Below are 21,333 nucleotides of genomic sequence, written 5' to 3'. Positions count from 1 at the left end.
TTCAATCAATCACTCCTTTTTACACTGTACAAATAAAGAAATTTAAAAAAAAATGTAAAACACATATTCGGTATCGTCGCATCCATAGAAGTCAAGTTTATAAAAATGCAAACAAGGTTTAGGGTATGTGCACACGTTGCAGATTTGCCTGTGGATTTTTACTGCATTAAATCCGCAGCTCTTGGCAGAAAACGCAGGTGCGTTTTTGATGCGTTTTTTGATGCGTTTATGTATGCATTTTTTAAAGTTAAATAAAGATGTATTATTGAGCAAAAACAAAAATGTGATGTCATTTCTTGTCCAACCTCCTCTTTTACATTTGTCCAACCCACACTCCATTGCACACCCAGATAGATAGATAGATAGATAGATAGAAAGAAATATAGATAGATAGATAGATAGATAGATCTATAGATAGATCTATAGATATATGAATAGGTAGATCTATGTATCTATCTATAGATATATCTATGGATAGATGTAGATAGATATATGGATAGTTAGGCTACTTTCACACATCACTTTTTTTCCGTCAGGCAGGATCCGGCAAATTTTTAAAAAACGGATCCGTTGCAAATAGTGAAAAACTGATGCAACTGATCCTTTTTTTTGAGAGAGAGAGAAGGGAAAATGTGCATGATTTGAATGGAAAAATGCATGAAAAACCAGATTCGGAGGCCGGATTCATCATTTCACATCTCAGTTTCATAAGTTTTTCGCTGGATCAGTCGCTGGGCGTTTTTTTGCCAGACGAAAAAAACCTTCCTCAGTACGTTTTCTCCGTCTGCCGGAAATAGCTTTTTTGACGGATCCAGCAAAAAACTGATGAAACGTGTGGCCATCAGCCGCAATCCGGCACTAATACAACTCTATCAGAAAAAAACGGATCTGTCGGAAAAAAACACGGATCCGTTTTTTTTCAAAACTCGCCGGATTGTGCCTGACGGCAAAAACCTGATGTGTGAAGTAGCCAGATAGATATATGGATAGATACATCCATGTATCTATTGATATAACTACCGTTTCTATCTATAAATATATCTATAGATAGATGTAGCCATAGTTATATCTATAGCTATATCCATAGTTATATCTATAGATATATCCATAGATATCCATCTATAGATATATCAATTTATCCATAGATATATCCATAGATATATAATAGCAAGGCCGATGTTGCTTAACCCCTTCACCCCCAAGGGTGGTTTGCACGTTAATGACCGGGCCAATTTTTACAATTCTGACCACTGTCCCTTTATGAGGCTATAACTCTGGAACGCTTCAACGGATCTTGGCGATTCTGACATTGTTTTCTCGTGACATATTGTACTTCATGATAGTGGTAAAATTTATTTGATATTACCTGCGTTTATTTGCAAAAAAAATGGAAATTTGGCGAAAATTTTGAAAATTTTGCAATTTTCCAACTTTGAATTTTTATGCCCTTAAATCACAGAGATATGTCACACAAAATACTTAATAAGTAACATTTCCCACATGTCTACTTTACATCAGCACAATTTTGGAACCAAAATTTTTTTTTGTTAGGGAGTTATAAGGGTTAAAAGTTGACCAGCAATTTCTCATTTTTACAACACCATTTTTTTTTAGGGACCACATCTCATTTGAAGTCATTTTGAGGGGTCTATATGATAGAAAATACCCAAGTGTGACACCATTCTAAAAACTGCACCCCTCAAGGTGCTCAAAACCATATTCAAGAAGTTTATTAACCCTTCTGGTGCTTCACAGGAATTTTTGGAATGTTTAAATAAAAATGAACATTTAACTTTTTTTCACAAAAAATTTACTTCAGCTCCAATTTGTTTTATTTTACCAAGGGTAACAGGAGAAAATGGACCCCAAAAGTTGTTGTACAATTTGTCCTGAGTACGCCGATACCCCATATGTGGGGGTAAACCACTGTTTGGGCGCATGACAGAGCTCGGAAGCGAAGGAGCGCCATTTGACTTTTCAATGCAAAATTGACTGGAATTGAGATGGGACACCATGTTGCGTTTGGGGAGCCCCTGATGTGTCTAAACATTGAAACCCCCCACAAGTGACACCATTTTGGAAAGTAGACCCCCTAAGGAACTTATCTAGAGGTGTGGTGAGCACTTTGACCCACCAAGTGCTTCACAGAAGTTTATAATGCAGAACCGTAAAAATAAAAAATCATATTTTTTCACAAAAATTATTTTTCGCCCCCAATTTTTTATTTTCCCAAGGGTAAGAGAAGAAATTGGACCCCAAAAGTTGTTGTACAATTTGTCCTGAGTACGCTGATACCCAATATGTGGGGATAAACCACTGTTTGGGCGCATGGGAGACCTCGGAAGGGAAGGAGCGCCGTTTGACTTTTCAATGCAAAATTGACAGGAATTGAGATGGGACGTCATGTTGCGTTTGGAGAGCCCCTGATGTGCGTAAACATTGAAAGCCCCCACAAGTGACACCATTTTAGAAAGTAGACCCCCTAAGGAACTTATCTAGATGTGTTTTGAGCGCTTTGACCCACCAAGGGCTTCACAGAAGTTAATAATGCAAAGCCGTAAAAATAAAACAAATTTTTTCCCACAAAAATTATTTTTTAGCCCCCAGTTTTGTATTTTCCCGAGGGTAGCAGGAGAAATTGGACCCCAAAATTTGTTGTCCAATTTGTCCTGAGTGCGCTGATACCCCATATGTGGGGGGAACCACCGTTTGGACGCATGGAAGGGCTCGGAAGTGAAGGAGCGCCATTTGGAATGCAGACTTAGATGGAATGGTCTGCAGGCGTCACATTGCGTTTGCAGAGCCCCTAATGTACCTAAACAGTAGAAACCCCCCACAAGTGACACCATGTTGGAAAGTAGACCCCCTAAGGAACTTATCTAGATGTGTGGTGAGTGCTTTGACCCACCAAGGGCTTCACAGAAGTTTATAATGCAGAGCCGTAAAAATAAAACAAAAATTTTTTCCCACAAAAATTATTTTTCAGCCCCCAGTTTTGTATTTTCCCGAGGGTAACAGGAGAAATTGGACCCCAAAAGTTGTTGTCCAATTTGTCCTGAGTGCGCTGATACCCCATATGTGGGGGGAACCACCGTTTGGATGCATGGGAGGGCTCGGAAGGGAAGGAGCGCCATTTGGAATGCAGACTTAGATGGAATGGTCTGCAGGCGTCACATTGCGTTTGCAGAGCCCCTAATGTACCTAAACAGTAGAAGCCCCGCACAAGTGACCCCATTTTGAAAACTAGACCCCCCAAGGAACTTATCTAGATGTGTTGTAAGAACTTTGAACCCCCAAGTGTTTCACTACAGTTTATAACGCAGAGCCGTGAAAATAAAAAATCCTTTTTTTCCCCACAAAAATTATTTTTTAGCCCCCAGTTTTGTATTTTCCCAGGGGTAACAGGAGAAATTGGACCCCAAAGGTTGTTGTCCTATTTGTCCTGAGTACACTGATACCCCATATGTTGGGGTAAACCCCTGTTTGGGCACACGGAAGAGCTTGGAAGGGAAGGAGCACTGTTTTACTTTTTCAACGCAGAATTGGCTGGAATTGAGATCGGACGCCATGTCGCGTTTGGAGAGCCCCTGATGTGCCGAAACAGTGGAAACCCCCCAATTATAACTGAAACCCTAATCCAAACACACCCCTAACCCTAATCCCAACAGTAACCCTAACCACACCTCTAACCCTGACACACCCCTAACCCTAATCCCAACCCTATTCCCAACCGTAAATGTAATCTAAACCCTAACCGTAACTTTAGCCCCAACCCTAACCCTAACTTTAGCCCCAACCCTAACTGTAGCCTTAACCCTAACCCTAACCCTAATGGGAAAATGGAAATAAATACATTTTTTTTATTTTTCCCTAACTAAGGGGGTGATGAAGGGGGGTTTGATTTACTTTTATAGCGAGTTTTTTAGCGGATTTTTATGATTGGCAGCCGTCACACACTGAAAGACGCTTTTTATTGCAAAAAATATTTTTTGCGTTACCACATTTTGAGAGCTATAAATTTTCCATATTTTGGTCCACAGAGTCATGTGAGGTCTTGTTTTTTGCGGGACGAGTTGACGTTTTTATTGGTAACTTGTTGGGCACGTCACATTTTTTGATCGCTTTTTATTCCGATTTTTGTGAGGCAGAATGACCAAAAACCAGCTATTCATGAATTTCTTTTGGGAGAGGCGTTTATACTGTTCCGCGTTTGGTAAAATTGATAAAGCAGTTTTATTCTTCGGGTCAGTACGATTACAGCGATACCTCATTTATATTATTTTTTTATGTTTTGGCGCTTTTATACGATAAAAACTATTTTATGGAAAAAATAATTATTTTTGCATCGCTTTATTCTCAGGACTATAACTTTTTAAATTTTTTGCTAATCATGCTGTATTGCAGCTCGTTATTTGCGGGACAAGATGACGTTTTCAGCGGTACCATGGTTATTTATATCTGTCTTTTTGATCGCGTGTTATTCCACTTTTTGTTCGGCGGTATGATAATAAAGCGTTGTTTTTTGCCTCGTTTTTTTTTTTTTTTCTTACGGTGTTTACTGAAGGGGTTAACTAGTGGGCCAGTTTTATAGGTCGGGTCGTTACGGATGCGGCGATACTAAATATGTGTACTTTTATTGTTTTGTTTTTTTTTATTTAGATAAAGAAATGTATTTATGGGAATAATAATTTTTTTTTTTTTTCATTATTTTGGAATATTTTTTTTAATTTTTTTTTACACATTTGGAAAATTTTTTTTTTTACTTTTTTACTTTGCCCCAGGGGGGACAATACAGATCGGTGATCTGCCAGTTTGCATAGCACTCTGACAGATCACCGATCTGAGAGAAGTGCAGGCTGCTTCACAGTGCCTGCTCTGAGCAGGCTTCTGTGAAGCCACCTCCCTCCCTGCAGGACCCGGATCCGCGGCCATCTTGGATCCGGGTCTGGAGCAGGCAGGGAGGGAGGTAAGACCCTCGCAGCAACGCGATCACATCGCGTTGCTGCGGGGGGCTCAGGGAAGCCCGCAGGGAGCCCCCTCCCTGCGCGATGCTTCCCTGCACCGCCGGCACATCGCAATCATGTTTGATCGCGGTGTGCCGGGGGTTAATGTGCCGGGAGCGGTCCGTGACCGCTCCTGGCACATAGTGCCGGATGTCAGCTGCGATAGGCAGCTGACACCCGGCCGCGATCGGCCGCACTCCCCCCGTGAGCGCCGCCGATCGCGCTGGACGTACTATCCCGTCGGTGGTCATACGGGCCCACCCCACCTCGACGGGATAGTACGTCCGATGTCAGAAAGGGGTTAATGAACATGCTTAATTAAAAAAAAACAAACACGGAGGAAAAATGGCGTGGGCTCTCGCGCAATTTTCTGCACCAGAGGGGGAAAGCCGGGGGCCAATATTTGTAGCCTGGGAAGGGGGTAATACCCATGGCCCCTTCCCGGGCTATGAATATCAGCACGCAGCTCTCTGCGTAGCCTTTACTGGCTGTTAAAATAGGGGGACCCCTCCCCCCAAAAAATGACATGGGGTCCCCCTATATTTTATAGCCAGAAAGGCTACGCAGACAACTGCGGGCTGATATTCATAGCCTAGAGAGAGGCCATGGGTATTTGCCCCCCAGCTACAAATACCAGCTCCCCAGAAATAGATCTGTAAGATGCGCCAATTCCTGCACTTAGCCCCTCTCTTCCCACTCCCCTGTAGCGGTGGGATGTGGGGTAATCAGGTGATGTCACTGCTCTACAGGCCTCCAGTGACACACTGACAGGAGACAATGGCTCTTGTTGTGCATCACTGAAGAGGTTACCTGAGTTCAGGGTCTCACTTTATGGCAAAGCTGCGTGGGAATTTTCCCACACAGCAGTGCCACAAGTGAGAATAGGGACTATTTTTCACAGGGGCGGAGGAATACATTGCGGAAGGATACCTTCCATCATTGTATTCCTGGAGCCCCTGGAGAGCGGTTGCATTAGCTGATGTGGCTGCTCTCCATGGGAGATCGTCGTGGGACACTCGTATTAATTGGATATCTGCTGATCAGGGAGTATATTGTTTGTTCATTATTTTAATATTTTTTACAGGTGACAATGGCTTCGGGGATCAAGGTGATGGTGAGTATATACTCTGTGTTGTATGTACTGTATGACTATATGTATGTACTGTATGTCATATGTTGTATGTGCTGTATGTTATATGTTGTATGTACTGTTGTATGTACTGTATGTCATGTTGTATGTCATATGTTGTATGTTCTGTTGTATGTTCTGCATGTATGTTGTATGTACTGTTGTATGTTCTGTATGTCATATGTTGTGTGTTGTATGTGCTTGTCATATGTTGTATGTACTGTATGTGGTTTTTTTTTTTTACATTCAACACATTAGCCGGATGATGGGACTACTACTGAGCCATCATTGGCTAATGTGTCAATTACTGTCACTGTAGCAGGCATAGCCCGATGGGACTTGTAGTCCCATCGGACGATGCCTGCACACACACACACACACGCACGCACGCGCGCACACATACACACATACACACACACACACACACACACACACACACACACACACACACACACACACACACATACACGCACACAGTCACCGCCCACACTCCGCCCACACACTTCCCTACTCCCGATCTGCAGGGTTTCACCCGCAGCTAAACCGCAGATCTTTTTTACATCTGTGGTTTTGCTGCGGATGTGCCCGACTCAATGCAAGTCTATGGGTGCAGAAACGCTACAGATCCGCACAAAGAATTGACATGCTGCGGAAAAAACAATGCTGCGTTTCCGCGCGTTTTTTTCCACAGCATGTGCACAGCGGATTTGGTTTTCCATAGGTTTACATGGTACTGTAAACCACATGGGAAACTGCTGCAGAGCCGCAGCCAAAACTGCTGCGGATCCGCGGTAAAATCCGCAACGCGTGCACGTGGCCTTACGGTTGCTGCTCCTCCCAAACTATCCAATAAAAAGCGATCAAACGTCATCTGTTCCCAAATTGTTATTAATCATCCTCGCCATACAAAAAGATACAAACAAAAAAATTTAATTACAAACTTTTCCAGATTATTTTTTACAATTCAACGAATGCCATAAAAGACAATGGCAGATTTCCTTTTTTTACCATTTAATCACTTGGAATTTTTTTTTCACTATATTATGTGGTCAAATGAATGTTGTCATACAAAACTACCACTTGTCCACAAAAAAACAAGTCCTCATATGGCTGTCAAAAGAACATTAATGAAAGTTGGATTAGATTTTGGGGGAGGGGTGATGGGCATGGGGCCTGTATAATTAAATGTTGTGCATAAGGTTGTATATATTGAGAGTGCGCATATGATTCTTTAGTTGCTGTTAATTCGTTCTATGCAACTACATTATATTAATCCAAAGCCAGACATTGAGCTAGTTTCAGTGGACATTGATGATATTTATTAATTCTAGTGGTTACTATTGTTAATAATTTCATTGTGAAAAATAAAGCCTTAAAAAAATCAGGATTAAGGCTGGAGTTTCTAAAACATCCACCAGAGAGATTTGTCGTGACTGTCCCATGAGCGTCTCTGCAAGAACAACACGCTTTAGAGACAGAGGTGTTAAACCTCTTAGAAAAGAATGTTTTACTGTAAGTTCCACCAAAGGAAAAGGGGAGAGGATTTTATTCCCCCGTTTCTCATAAATAAAAAATGGACGGCTCATACAGGATGATAATCACCCTGAAAAACTTGAACAAGCTCTTCAAAAATTCCCAAGTTCAAGATGAAGTTGATAGTCAGCAGTACAGTAGCTCTTTCCTGGATGTTATGGCGATCCTAGATCTAAAGGATGAGTATTACCATGTGCCAATATATGCAGTATTCCAGAAATTTCTCAGGGTTGCAGTAACAATAGGAGGAATCAAGAGGCACTGTCAATACAATGCCCTCCCCTTTGGCCTAGCAGTTTACAAATCATTGGCAGATGGCCTTGCACAGTTTGATCAAAATGTGCACTAAGAATCTCTTTTTCATGTATATAGCACACGGGTATATAACCTATGGGCTGGGGAGTACATGCAGCCCACAACCTCGTTCTGTGTGGGTCCCAATCGTTTGGAAACAGATACATGCTAGTCTGTATCTAATAGCTGCTCACATATATCCATGTCCGAGAAAAGAATAGTTTAGGCTTCTTTCACACTTGCGTCGTTTTGAATCCGTGGCAATGCGTCGATTTGGGGAAAAAACGGATCCTGCAAATGTGCCTGCAGGATGCGTTTTTTGCCCATAGACTTGTATTGCCGACGGATCGTGACGTATGGCCATACGTCGCGTCCGTGGTGCACTGGATGCGTCGTGTTTTGGCGGACCGACGGCACGAAAAAACGTTTTATCGTACGTCGCGTCCGCCATTTTCTACCGCTCATGCGCGGCTGGAACTCCACACTCTCCTCCCCGGACTTCAGAATGGGCAGCGGATGCGTTGAAAAACTGCATCCGCTGCCCACGTCGTGCAAAATTTTCACAACGTGCGTCGGTACGTCGCGCCGACGCTTAGCGACGGACCCGTACTGACGCAAGTGTGAAAGAAGCCTTAGGGAGTACATTTCCTCCTTGTGGACAATGCCAAGCTGGTGTAAGGAGACTTAAAGGCCAAGGGAATGCTCCTTAGGAAAGAACAGAAAAGAGTAGTATCACACAGTGTGGAAGCAAAAATGTACAAGTACTGATGGTCTACTGTGTGGTCATATGGAGAGAATGGGGGTCTCTTTGTCCTTGTGTACCTCTACTGAAGGAAGTAGTTAAGGTGGTAAGATGACTTGCTAGGCTGGTTGTAATAACTTCCATAATTTACATTAGAGCCGGATACATGCATGCCCTTTTTCTCTCTAAAGTGATTGAGTAGGAGAGAAGATAAACCTCCTCCTGATAGGAGCGGATTCCACTTACTCCCACCCATTAAACATTTGTTGCATATTATTATGATATTCCAGAAATGTCTGTTCACCTTTACCTATCCCTTGGCGCTTGCAGAGTGCTGTTGCCTCCTTTGCAATTGTTTGCTTTTGTATTGCAGCAACAGCAGCGGTGGATTTGTTTAATTTTGTTAGGATGTGTTGGAAAAGTCTTTCTTGCGAAAAATGGATAAATAGAATAACAACAATAAGGCTGTTATAGTATGTAATATCAGTGTCAGACTTTTAATGTACTCCTTAAAGGGAACCTGACAGCCCCCCGTGCCCCCAAAACCCCTAGAATGAATTTATTCTTATGCTAACACCCTGCCTTAATAAGCCCTTTGAACACTATATTTGATTGCAGTGTATAGCAAAAAAAAAAAAGTTTCCAATACACTAATTAATGTCAGTCTATTTGAGCGGGCGTTGGTTTCCCCACACTCGTCGTCCCACTTACCATGTTATCACACCCCTGTGGGCATGATAACATCATTTGCAAGAGCTGTCATCGCCGCCGACTCTCTGCAAGTCTTGTGCATGCTCGCCACTTTTATCATGTCAGTGAGCTATGGTGCCGGATGTGGATTCCCCGGCTTAATATTAGAACTGTGCATGTCTGGGGAGCACATCGTGACAAAGTGACCTGCCATTACTTCAGTATTCTTCTAACGGCTACTGGTCGTCGGCTCTATAGACAGCACTTCTAGAAAGCTGAGGTGGAGGTATGCCCGGTTAGGAGATTTGATGCAGTGGCTCTTGGTAACGGAGTGGTTCTCCACTTAAGGATGGAGTGCATGCACAAATAAGTAACAGTTCAATTACTTTACTCACATGGCAGTAATTAGTAAGGCAATGTGCTTGATGGTAATAACGTCTCACATGGACATTTGGAATACAGCAATGGAATGACACTTGCACATCTTGCATTTGCAACTCTCTGCTTTCAGTTGCGTTGCTTTACTTGTACATACTTGCCTAGTCTTGCGCCCTACCCGATGAGTTACTGTATACCATCTCACACACATAATCATTGGTCTCCAATATGGCAATCCTTTGCACACTTGGTCACCAGCACTCAGCTCCACTGCTGTGGAAATCCTGAGTTGAGAATAATATTGTATGCCCCCTCTACTGTGGCAAACCACATATGGCGGATATGCTCTTTACTCATAATATTATGACTTTTCCTGCTTCTTTCTTAGTAATAACTCAGTTGGTTAGTTGCTTTGTCTGCTACTGTGACACATTAATGGTCTGTCATTGTTTTGAGTGTACGCACACTACTATCACTTTTGATTATCATGCAGTCTACCTAAAATAAAGCAATTTAATAACATGAAAATACCCCTTAAAGGCTACAGCTGTTTACAGTCTCCTTTATGGCTTTCTCTATAGTCATGGGGCATTACCCATTAAATGGGTTGTTTACTACTTGGGCATCCCCTTCTTAATCCCTGTGTTTCCCCCTTATAAAATAGTAACACTTCTACTCACCTCTAGAGCCGGCGCTGTTTCAGCGGTGTCAGCACTGGTTCTCCTGCAGATCGCGTAACATTGTCACACAATCCCTGCAGGAAATCAACGCTGGTTTCACTCTCCCCAGCCTTCTGACAAATCGTATACATCTTGAGAAAGTGAGTACTTTTGGTGTTTCACTTCTTCTGGATGTACAGGTGCTTCTCACAAAATGTAGAATATCATCAAAAAGTTAATTTCACTTCTTCAATACAAAAAGTGAAACTCATATTATAGTGATTACATTGCTCTATTTCAAGTATTTCTGTTAATGTTGATGATTGTGGCTTACAGACAATAAAAACCCAAAAGTCATTATCTCAGTAAATTAGAATACTTTATAACACCAGCTTGAAAAATGATTTTAAAATCTAAAATATTGGCCTACTAAAATGTATGTTCAGTAAATGCACTCAATACTTGGTCGGGGCTCCTTTTGCATCAATTACTGCATCAATTACTGCATCAATGCAGCGTGGCATGGAGGCGATCAGCCTGTGGCACTGCTGAGGGGTTATGGAAGCCCAGGTTGCTTTGATAGCAGCCTTCAGTTTATCTGCATTGTTGGGTCTGATGTTTCATCTTCCTCTTGACAATACCGATTAGATTCTCTATGGGGTTAAGGTCAGGCAAGTTTGCTGGCCAATCAAACACAGTGATGCTGTTGTTTTTAAACCAGGTATTGGTGCTTTTGGCAGTGTGGACAGGTGCCAAGTCCTGCTTGAGAATAAAATTTTACTCTCCAAAAAGCTTGTCGGCAGAGGGAAGCATGAAGTGCTCTACAATGTCCTGGTAGACGGCTGCGCTAACTTTGGTCTTGATAAAACACAGTGGACCTACACCAGCAGATGACATGGCTCCCCAAACTATCACAGACTGTGGAAACTTCACACCAGACCTCAAGCACCTTGGATTGTGGCCACTCTTCCTCTAGACTCTGGGACCTTGATTTCCAAATGAAATGCAAAATTTACTTTAATCTGAAAACAACACCTTGGACCACTGAGCAACAGTCCAGTTCTTTTTCTCCTTGGCCAAGGTAAAACGCTTCTGGCATTGTCTATTGGTCATGGCTTGACACAAGGAATAGTAGCTCATGTAGACGTATCCAGGACTTGTACTCATGTCCTGGGTACATCTGTGTGTGGTGGCTCATGAAACAATGACTCCAGCAGCAGTCCGCTCTTTGTGAATCTTCCCCAAATTTTTGAATGGTCTTTTCTTAACAATCCTTTCAAGGCTGTGATTATCCCGGTTGCTTGTGAACCTTTTTCTACCGCACTTTTTCCTTCCACTCAACTTTCCATTAATATACTTTTAAGATACAGCACTCTGTGAACAGCCAGCTTCTTTAGCAATGACCTTTTGTGGCTTACCCTATTTGTGAGGTGTGTCAGTGACTGCCTTTTTGACTTCTGTCAAGTCAGCAGTCTTCCCCATGATTGTGGAACCTACTTAAACAGACTAAGGGACCTTTTTAAATGCTTAGAAAGCCTTTGCAGGTGTTTTTTGTTATTCTAATTTACTGAGATAATGACTTTTGGGTTTTCATTGGCTGTAAGCCATAATCATCAACACTAACAGAAATAAACACTTGAAATAGATCACTCTGTTTGTAATGACTCTGTATAATATGAGATTAACTTTTTGTATTAAAGTAAACTGAAATAGAATAACTTTTTTTTAATATTCTAATTTTGTGAGAAGTACCTGTATGTGATTTGTCTGAAGGCAGGGTAAGTAAAAACAGCGTTGATTGGCTGCAGGGATTGCGTGACATAATGTCACATGATCCTCAGGAGAATTCGTGCTAGCATCGGAGGTGAGTATAGGTGTTACTCTTTTACAAGGGGGAACCTAAAGATTTAGAAGTAGTTGTCCGAGTAGTGGACAACCCCTTTAAACCTTAGTTCATATTAACTTATAAAAAAAGTCAGCCATTTTTTTTTTATCCAGATAATTATTTCTCATTTTGTCATCCATCAATAATTTTTTTTTAAAAATGAATAAGGACAAATACTGTTTCCTATGTTAACTGCAATGAATTTGTTATACAGGAAGACATTGACAAGGTGTCCTTTTTTTTTTTTTTTGCACACCCAATTGTCTGCATGTTACATTCAACTTCTTGGGCTAACTGGTGTATGAGATTTACTGGGGTACTGTGATTGAATCAAGTAGTTGTTTATTTCTCCTGGTCTAAGTTTTTTGCAATGATATTTGTGTTTGCTTATGGCCACATGTGTCCCTTCTACTGGAGTTACCTTGAAATACAATTTTTAACAACTTATACTTCTTAACCTGATGAATAATAATATATTTTTTTTATTGCGCTAACATTTTCACGGATTCAGATCAATAAACATCTTAAATGTAACCTGTCATTTTAAAAAAAAACAACACACCTGCAAGTTAATAGTGATCTAAAGTTGTGCGGCTGATGCACTGAAAGCCTGGCTATCGGCAGGAAATGAACTCCTAGCAGCTTCCGGCTTTCAGCCATCGGGGATGGCTGGTGAGGCTTCAGTCACTACACAGTACATGGTGGGTGATGGCTGTGATCACGTCCTGGCACTGACGGACAGCGGGCTTTTCAGTGTATCCGTGCTGAAGCGGCTGTCAGTCTTTAACTTTATTATAGTTAAAGAGGTTGTTCACTACTTTTACATTAATGGGCTATCCTTAGGATAGGTCATCAATGTCTGATTGACCGGACAGAGGTACTTGTGGAGCTGGCCGTCTACTTGTAGTGGTCACCTATACAAATCAATAGGAGGCTTATGTGTAGTACCTTGCAGTGGCCACCATCAGAAGACAACCTGCTCCTCAAGTAAGTACTTCTGGCCGCTGCCACTGATAACTGCTGATCCATGGGAGTGCCAGATCCTGGACCCCAGCCGATCAGATATTGATGACCTATCAGGAAGATAGGCCATCAATGTAAAAGTATAGGATAACCTCTTTAATAAGCACATTTTGGTGCAGATAGTACAAGCAATCAAATATTTACAGGTTCAATTCCCCTCCCGTAGACTAAAAAAAGTAAAAATAAAAAAATATATTTAAAAAAATAAAAACCCTGAAAAATAATCACATTCTGCATGGCCATGTCTGCAAAAGTCCGATTTATCAAAATCTAAAATTACTTGGCCCATACGATAGACACCATAAACAAAATCATAAAGCCAGAATTGTTGTTTTGTGGTTATTGTAACAGCTTAAAAAAAATGTAATAAAACACAATCCAAATGGCGTATGTGCCCCAAAATGTTATTAAAAAAAACAAAACGGTAGCTTGGGTTTGATGCTGAAAAAAAAAAAGTTGCGGGTCTCAAAAAATGTAAAAAAAATTCGTTTTGAGAATCCTAATTTTTCAAGTCGCTAAAATAATAATTGAGAAAAAAAAATATTAAAGTTTGAAATCGCAGTGATCGTATTGACCCTCCAGGTCTCCAAATCATATTGTCAGATTATTTTTTTTATCGCATTGTGAACACTATAAAAAGAGAAATATTAAAATGTGAGTCCTCAGTGGTTGATACCTTTTAATGGGACATACTAAAAAGAATGAAGAAAAGGAATAAATAAAAAGAATGAACATAATAACTTATAGCTCCAAAGACATGGATAGGTGTTACAGATTTCTTATGCATCTTGTAGATGAAATGAACTTGAATTATATGTAGACAATTAGGAAATCAACATAGATTCCATATAAACAGGTGTATACTATATTTTCTGTGCTATATGGGTGGGGAATGAAGATGGAATACTTGTAGATAATAGAGTAATGAACACATATCCCATATAAACAGGTGTATATTATATTCCCTGTGCATGATAGGTGGGGAATGAACATGAAATATATGTAGATAATAGGGGAATGAACACATATCCCATATAAACAGGTGTATATTATATTCCCTGTGCATGATAGGTGGGGAATGAACATGAAATATATGTAGAGAATAGGGGAATGAACACATATCCCATATAAACAGGTGTATATTATATTCCCTGAGCCTGATAGGTGGGGAATGAACATGAAATATATGTAGATAATAGGGGAATGAACACATATCCCATATAAGCAGGTGTATATTATATTCCCTGAGCCTGATAGGTGGGGAATGAACATGAAATATATGTAGATAATAGAGGAATGAACACATATCCCATATAAACAGGTGTATATTATATTCCCTGTGCCTGATAGGTGGGGAATGAACATGAAATATATGTAGAGAATAGGGGAATGAACACATATCCCATATAAACAGGTGTATATTATATTCCCTGAGCGTGATAGGTGGGGAATGACCATGAAATATATGTAGATAATAGGGGAATGAACACATATCCCATATAAACAGGTATATATTATATTCCCTGAGCCTGATAGGTGGGGAATGAAGATGAAATATATGTAAATAATAGAGGAATGAACACATATCCCATATAAACAGGTGTATATTATATTCCCTGAGCGTGATAGGTGGAGAATGAACATGAAATATATGTAGATAATAGGAGAATGAACACATATCCCATATAAACAGGTGTATATTATATTCCCTGAGCGTGATAGGTGGGGAATGAACATGAAATATATGTAGAGAATAGGAGAATGAACACATATCCCATATAAACAGGTGCATATTATATTCCCTGTGCCTGATAGGTGGGGAATGAACATGAAATATATGTAGATAATAGAGGAATGAACACATATCCCATATATACAGGTGTATATTATATTCCCTGTGCCTGATAGGTGGGGAATGAACATGAAATATATGTAGATAATAGGAGAATGAACACATATCCCATATAAACAGGTGTATATTATATTCCCTGTGCCTGATAGGTGGGGAATGAACATGAAATATATGTAGATAATAGGGGAATGAACACATATCCCATATAAACAGGTGTATATTATATTCCCTGTGCCTGATAGGTGGGGAATGAACATGAAATATATGTAGATAATAGGAGAATGAACACATATCCCATATAAACAGGTGTATATTATATTCCCTGTGCCTGATAGGTGGGGAATGAACATGAAATATATGTAGATAATAGGAGAATGAACACATATCCCATATAAACAGGTGTATATTATATTCCCTGTGCCTGATAGGTGGGGAATGAACATGAAATATATGTAGATAATAGGAGAATGAACACATATCCCATATAAACAGGTGTATATTATATTCCCTGTGCCTGATAGGTGGGGAATGAACATGAAATATATGTAGATAATAGGAGAATGAACACATATCCCATATAAACAGGTGTATATTATATTCCCTGTGCCTGATAGGTGGGGAATGAACATGAAATATATGTAGATAATAGGAGAATGAACACATATCCCATATAAACAGGTGTATATTATATTCCCTGTGCCTGATAGGTGGGGAATGAACATGAAATATATGTAGAGAATAGAGGAATGAACACATATCCCATATAAACAGGTGTATGTTATATTCCCTATGCATGATAGGTGGGGAATGAACATGAAATATATGTAGAGAATAGAGGAATGAACACATATCCCATATAAACAGGTGTATATTATATTCCCTATGCATGATAGGTGGGGAATGAACATGAAATATATGTAGAGAATAGAGGAATGAACACATATCCCATATAAACAGGTGCATATTATATTCCCTGAGCGTGATAGGTGGGGAATGAAGATGAAATATATGTAAATAATAGAGGAATGAACACATATCCCATATAAACAGGTGTATATTATATTCCCTATGCATGATAGGTGGGGAATGAACATGAAATATATGTAGAGAATAGGAGAATGAACACATATCCCATATAAACAGGTGCATATTATATTCCCTGAGCGTGATAGGTGGGGAATGAAGATGAAATATATGTAAATAATAGAGGAATGAACACATATCCCATATAAACAGGTGTATATTATATTCCCTGTGCCTGATAGGTGGGGAATGAAGATGAAATATATGTAGATAATAGAGGAATGAACACATATCCCATATAAACAGGTGTATATTATATTCCCTATGCATGATAGGTGGGGAATGAACATGAAATATATGTAGAGAATAGGAGAATGAACACATATCCTATATAAACAGGTGCATATTATATTCCCTGAGCGTGATAGGTGGGGAATGAACATGAAATATATGTAGAGAATTGGGGAATGAACACATATCCCATATAAACAGGTGTATATTATATTCCCTGTGCCTGATAGGTGGGGAATGAAGATGAAATATATGTAGAGAATTGGGGAATGAACACATATCCCATATAAACAGGTGTATATTATATTCCCTGTGCCTGATAGGTGGGGAATGAACATGAAATATATGTAGATAATAGGGGAATGAACACATATCCCATATAAACAGGTGTATATTATATTCCCTATGCATGATAGGTGGGGAATGACCATGAAATATATGTAGAGAATAGGAGAATGAACACATATCCCATATAAACAGGTGCATATTATATTCCCTGAGCGTGATAGGTGGGGAATGAACATAAAATATATGTAGAGAATAGGAGAGTGAACACATATCCCATATAAACAGGTGTATATTATTTTCCCTGTGCCTGATAGGTGGGGAATGAACATGAAATATATGTAGAGAATAGAGGAATGAACACATATCCCATATAAACAGGTATATATTATTTTCCCTGTGCCTGATAGGTGGGGAATGGACATGAAATATATGTAGATAATAGGGGAATGAACACATATCCCATATAAACAGGTGTATATTATATTCCCTGTGCCTGATAGGTGGGGAATGAACATGAAATATATGAAGATAATAGAGGAATGAACACATATCCCATATAAACAGGTGTATATTATTTTCCCTCTGCCTGATAGGTGGGGAATGAAGATGAAATATATGTAGATAATAGGGGAATGAACACATATCCCATATAAACAGGTGTATATTATATTCCCTGTGCCTGATAGGTGGGGAATGAACATGAAATATATGTAGATAATAGGAGAATGAACACACATCCCATATAAACAGGTGTATATTATATTCCCTGAGCGTGATAGGTGGGGAATGACCATGAAATATATGTAGAGAATAAGGGAATTAACACATATCCCATATAAATGGGTGCATATTATATTCCCTGAGCGTGATAGGTGGGGAATGAACATAAAATATATGTAGAGAATAGGAGAGTGAACTGTGACGGGGTGTACGGCAGAGCAAGAAGGGACAACAGGCCAAGGGATGATTCAACAGATTTATTATCAAGAACGCTGGAACAACACATGCAGGTAGATCTAGAGAGTCCACAATTAGTCCAACGGAACCGGTTCGGGGGCACCTACCGATAATCCTTGTGCCAGCTAACAAAACAATAGTCCACACGAGTCCAAGGGATCTCAAAACAATCCCACGAACGACGAGATATGTCCTCAACTCAATTCTCGCCCCGTTCGCTTCCGCAATCCCAGATGGTCATGGGGTCTTGCCTCAGCTAAGAATTCCCACTCCTTCTCTTCCAGTCTCCAACACACATCTGATCTCAAAATAAGAATGGACTGTCTGAGCTCCTGGGATCCGCCCCTGAAGGGGGTAGGGGTCACACCTTCTATTCAATGGCTGAGTCCACCAGAAGATTCTATTCTGGTCGGCTCCACTTAGTCTAGGTCGTATGTACATTTGACTAGCCCCCTGCTGAGAGGAAGAATGGCTATTCCTTCACTAGTGTTGACAAAGCTTAATTACATTATAGGTTAGGGCTGCAAGTATTGGGGGAAGGAGACATTGTTACAGGTGACTCCCAGCACAAGAAAATACAATACATAAATTACAGCTAATAGAAACCAGAGAACAGTTAAGGTACCGTCACACTAAACGATATCGCTAGCGATCCGTGACGTTGCAGCGTCCTCGCTAGCGATATCGTTTAGTTTGACACGCAGCAGCGATCAGGATCCTGCTGTGATGTCGCTGGTCGCTGAATAAAGTCCAGAACTTTATTTGGTCGTCCGATCGCCGTGTATCGTTGTGTTTGACACCAAAAGCAACGATACCAGCGATGTTTTACACTGGTAACCAGGGTAAACATCGGGTTACTAAGCGCAGGGCCGCGCTTAGTAACCCGATGTTTACCCTGGTTACCAGCGTAAAAGTAAAAAAAACAAACAGTACATACTCACCTGCACGTCCCCCAGCGTCTGCTTCCTGCTCTGACTGAGATCCGGCCCTAAAGTGAAAGTGAAAGCACAGCGGTGACGTCACCGCTCTGCTGTTAGGGCCGGAGCTCAGTCAGTGTCAGGAAGCGGACGCTGGGGGACGCGCAGGTGAGCATGTACTGTTTGTTTTTTTTACTTTTACGCTGGTAACCAGGGTAAACATCGGGTTACTAAGCGCGGCCCTGCGCTTAGCAACCCGATGTTTACCCTGGTTACCCGGGGACCTCGGCATCGTTGGTCGCTGGAGAGCGGTCTGTGTGACAGCTCCCCAGCGATCAAACAGCGACGCTGCAGCGATCGGCATCGTTGTCGCTATCGCTGCAGCGTCGCTTAATGTGACGGTACCTTTACATACATCAAATGGCATATTATTCAAATACAGGACAGGGCAAAAGTACATATCATGACAATATTCCCTGAGCCTGATAGGTGGGGAATGAACATGAAATATATGTAGAGAATAGGAGAATGAACACATATCCCATATAAACAGGTGTATATTATATTACCTAAGCTTGATATCTCTTCAAATGTAACATGTTTGGCAAGAAAAAACACAGCCCCATTTTATATTCTTATGAAAGTGTGGAATAAGGTTACTGAAATTGTGATTTTGAATTGTTTGTAATATTGTATATAAGGGAGGCCCCTTGCAGAGAGGATTAAAGACACACATACTCCTACCGTATGCAGGGCAGGGAATGCTAAATGAGATTTAATTATCACCCATGTATCCTGAATGGGAGTGATTCATGGGTGTTATAACCACTTTCAAATCTGGTGCATTTTAACTGGTTCCTCTGTTCTCCTGTATCATGTGATGAGCATGTAAATGTATAAGTGTAGAGGTGTGAGTCAGAATTTTTCTGAAGGTTGTGCAGTGAGGAAGAGCTGACAGAGATACTAGCCTGAAAAACTAGTTCAGAGGACTCTCAAAAATGTCACCTACAATTATCCCATATATTTTTGGAGTGCATGAGCAATTAGCATTTGATGTAGTTGTCAAGCTTCTAAGCAAGACAGACCTAAATGAATCAAAAGTTATTTCTATGGCCCCTGCATTGCCTAAAGGAGGAGAAGTATATGTGTACTGCTCACAGTCATCGGAAAGGGCACATCAAATGGACTTCAAGTATGATCAGTACAGGTGGGTTTGCAAAGGTTCTAATGTGACTTCACAGATGAAACATTTGCCTACAATTATCAAACAATACTACTACCTTAAAGATCCAAATGGAGTGAAAAAACAAACATTGTCTGGCTTCAAGAAACATGTATATTTTCTCAGAGAATCAACAGAGATGAACAGATTATATGTCATTCACTATCTTGGTGATGAAAAGCTACATAGACCCTCAGCCCATGGTAATCAGAAGTTGTCAAAACGACCCTTCATTCCTACAATGAAAACAGTGTTCACTGATGCTCAAAAAGACATTATGATATCAAAGAACAGTAAAAAGACCTACAGCAGTTTGTTGGCCAATATGTTGCAGACTGAAAAACTGCATATGCCTGTGGTTTTACCACGTGATTTAAAACAGGTTCAAAATGTGGGCTACAAATTAAAGAAGGAGAAGAAAATCTGTAATGATGAAATATTCTGTTTGTTTGAGCTATGCAATCAATTGGATTCATTTTTTATTAGAATTCAAACATTTCCACAACTTACAGTATCATTTGGTCACCCAGACATAATCAAAGAAGCATGCACTCTTATTCAGATGTCCTGTCAAGATCCTAGTTTGCCACAATTATTATCATATGATACAACTTTTAACATAGGAGATTTTTATCTGTCTCCATTGGTTATGAGAAATGTAGCATTAGTAAGTGATCCTATATTCCCTGATGCATTCCTCCTTCATGTAAAAAAATTTATGAGGGATCATGAATATTTTTTAACTGAAATTCTCCGCCAGCTACACTGCAAAAATATGACATTAGTGCCTTTGGTCACTGATAGAGAAATCGGAATTATAACAGCACTGCAGAAACACTTTCCTCAAATAAAAAATGTGCACTGTGTCAACCATATATTAAGAGATGTTGCTTTATGGATTCGGAATCATGGTGGAAAAAAAGATGATCTGAAGGTCCTTAGGGATCATATGATTCAGCTAATTAACAGCAATTGTATTGAGGACTACAATCAAAAATATGAACACTACAGCAAAATGTGGAGCAGTGCCTTTAAAACATACTTTGATCAACAATTCAAGATGGCTTTGCCAAAGCACTCAACAAATTTTTTTACAGAACAGTTTGCTGTATTTCGAAAAGACCGCACAGCAACAAACAATATAAGTGAGAGCTTCAACAAAATGGTGAAAGAGCAAACAGATTGGAAAGAATTACCTGTTGATGCACTAGTGCTTGCAATGTACCATATGCAGTGTTTTTACCTTTTTGAATTTCAGCGAGCATATTGTAACATGGGTAAATACCATGTGAAAGATCAATTTTCCTATTTAATTAAGCATTGCAGTGAAGTAGATTTTCCCAAATTTTATGAACTAGAAAAAATTGTTGAGGCTATAAAAGGAGAAGTTCCAGCTTCTGTTTTTACTGTGGAAAAAGGAAAAAATTTCAGACTGACACAGACATCA

The 21,333-nt window shown here is 40.1% G+C and overlaps 1 protein-coding gene across 5 annotated transcripts in view; it reads right to left on the bottom strand.

The window, feature by feature from the left end:
* The window catches only part of LOC143808394 (uncharacterized), a 426,051-nt gene that overhangs the window by 92,592 nt on the left and 312,126 nt on the right, over nt 1-21,333 (bottom strand). The window lies entirely within an intron of this gene.

Source organism: Ranitomeya variabilis, chromosome 2 (assembly GCF_051348905.1).
Source record: "Ranitomeya variabilis isolate aRanVar5 chromosome 2, aRanVar5.hap1, whole genome shotgun sequence".
Classification (NCBI taxonomy): domain Eukaryota; kingdom Metazoa; phylum Chordata; class Amphibia; order Anura; family Dendrobatidae; genus Ranitomeya; species Ranitomeya variabilis.
The sequence above is the reverse complement of the archived record's forward strand: the minus strand, read 5'-3'. Positions and strand labels throughout refer to the sequence as shown.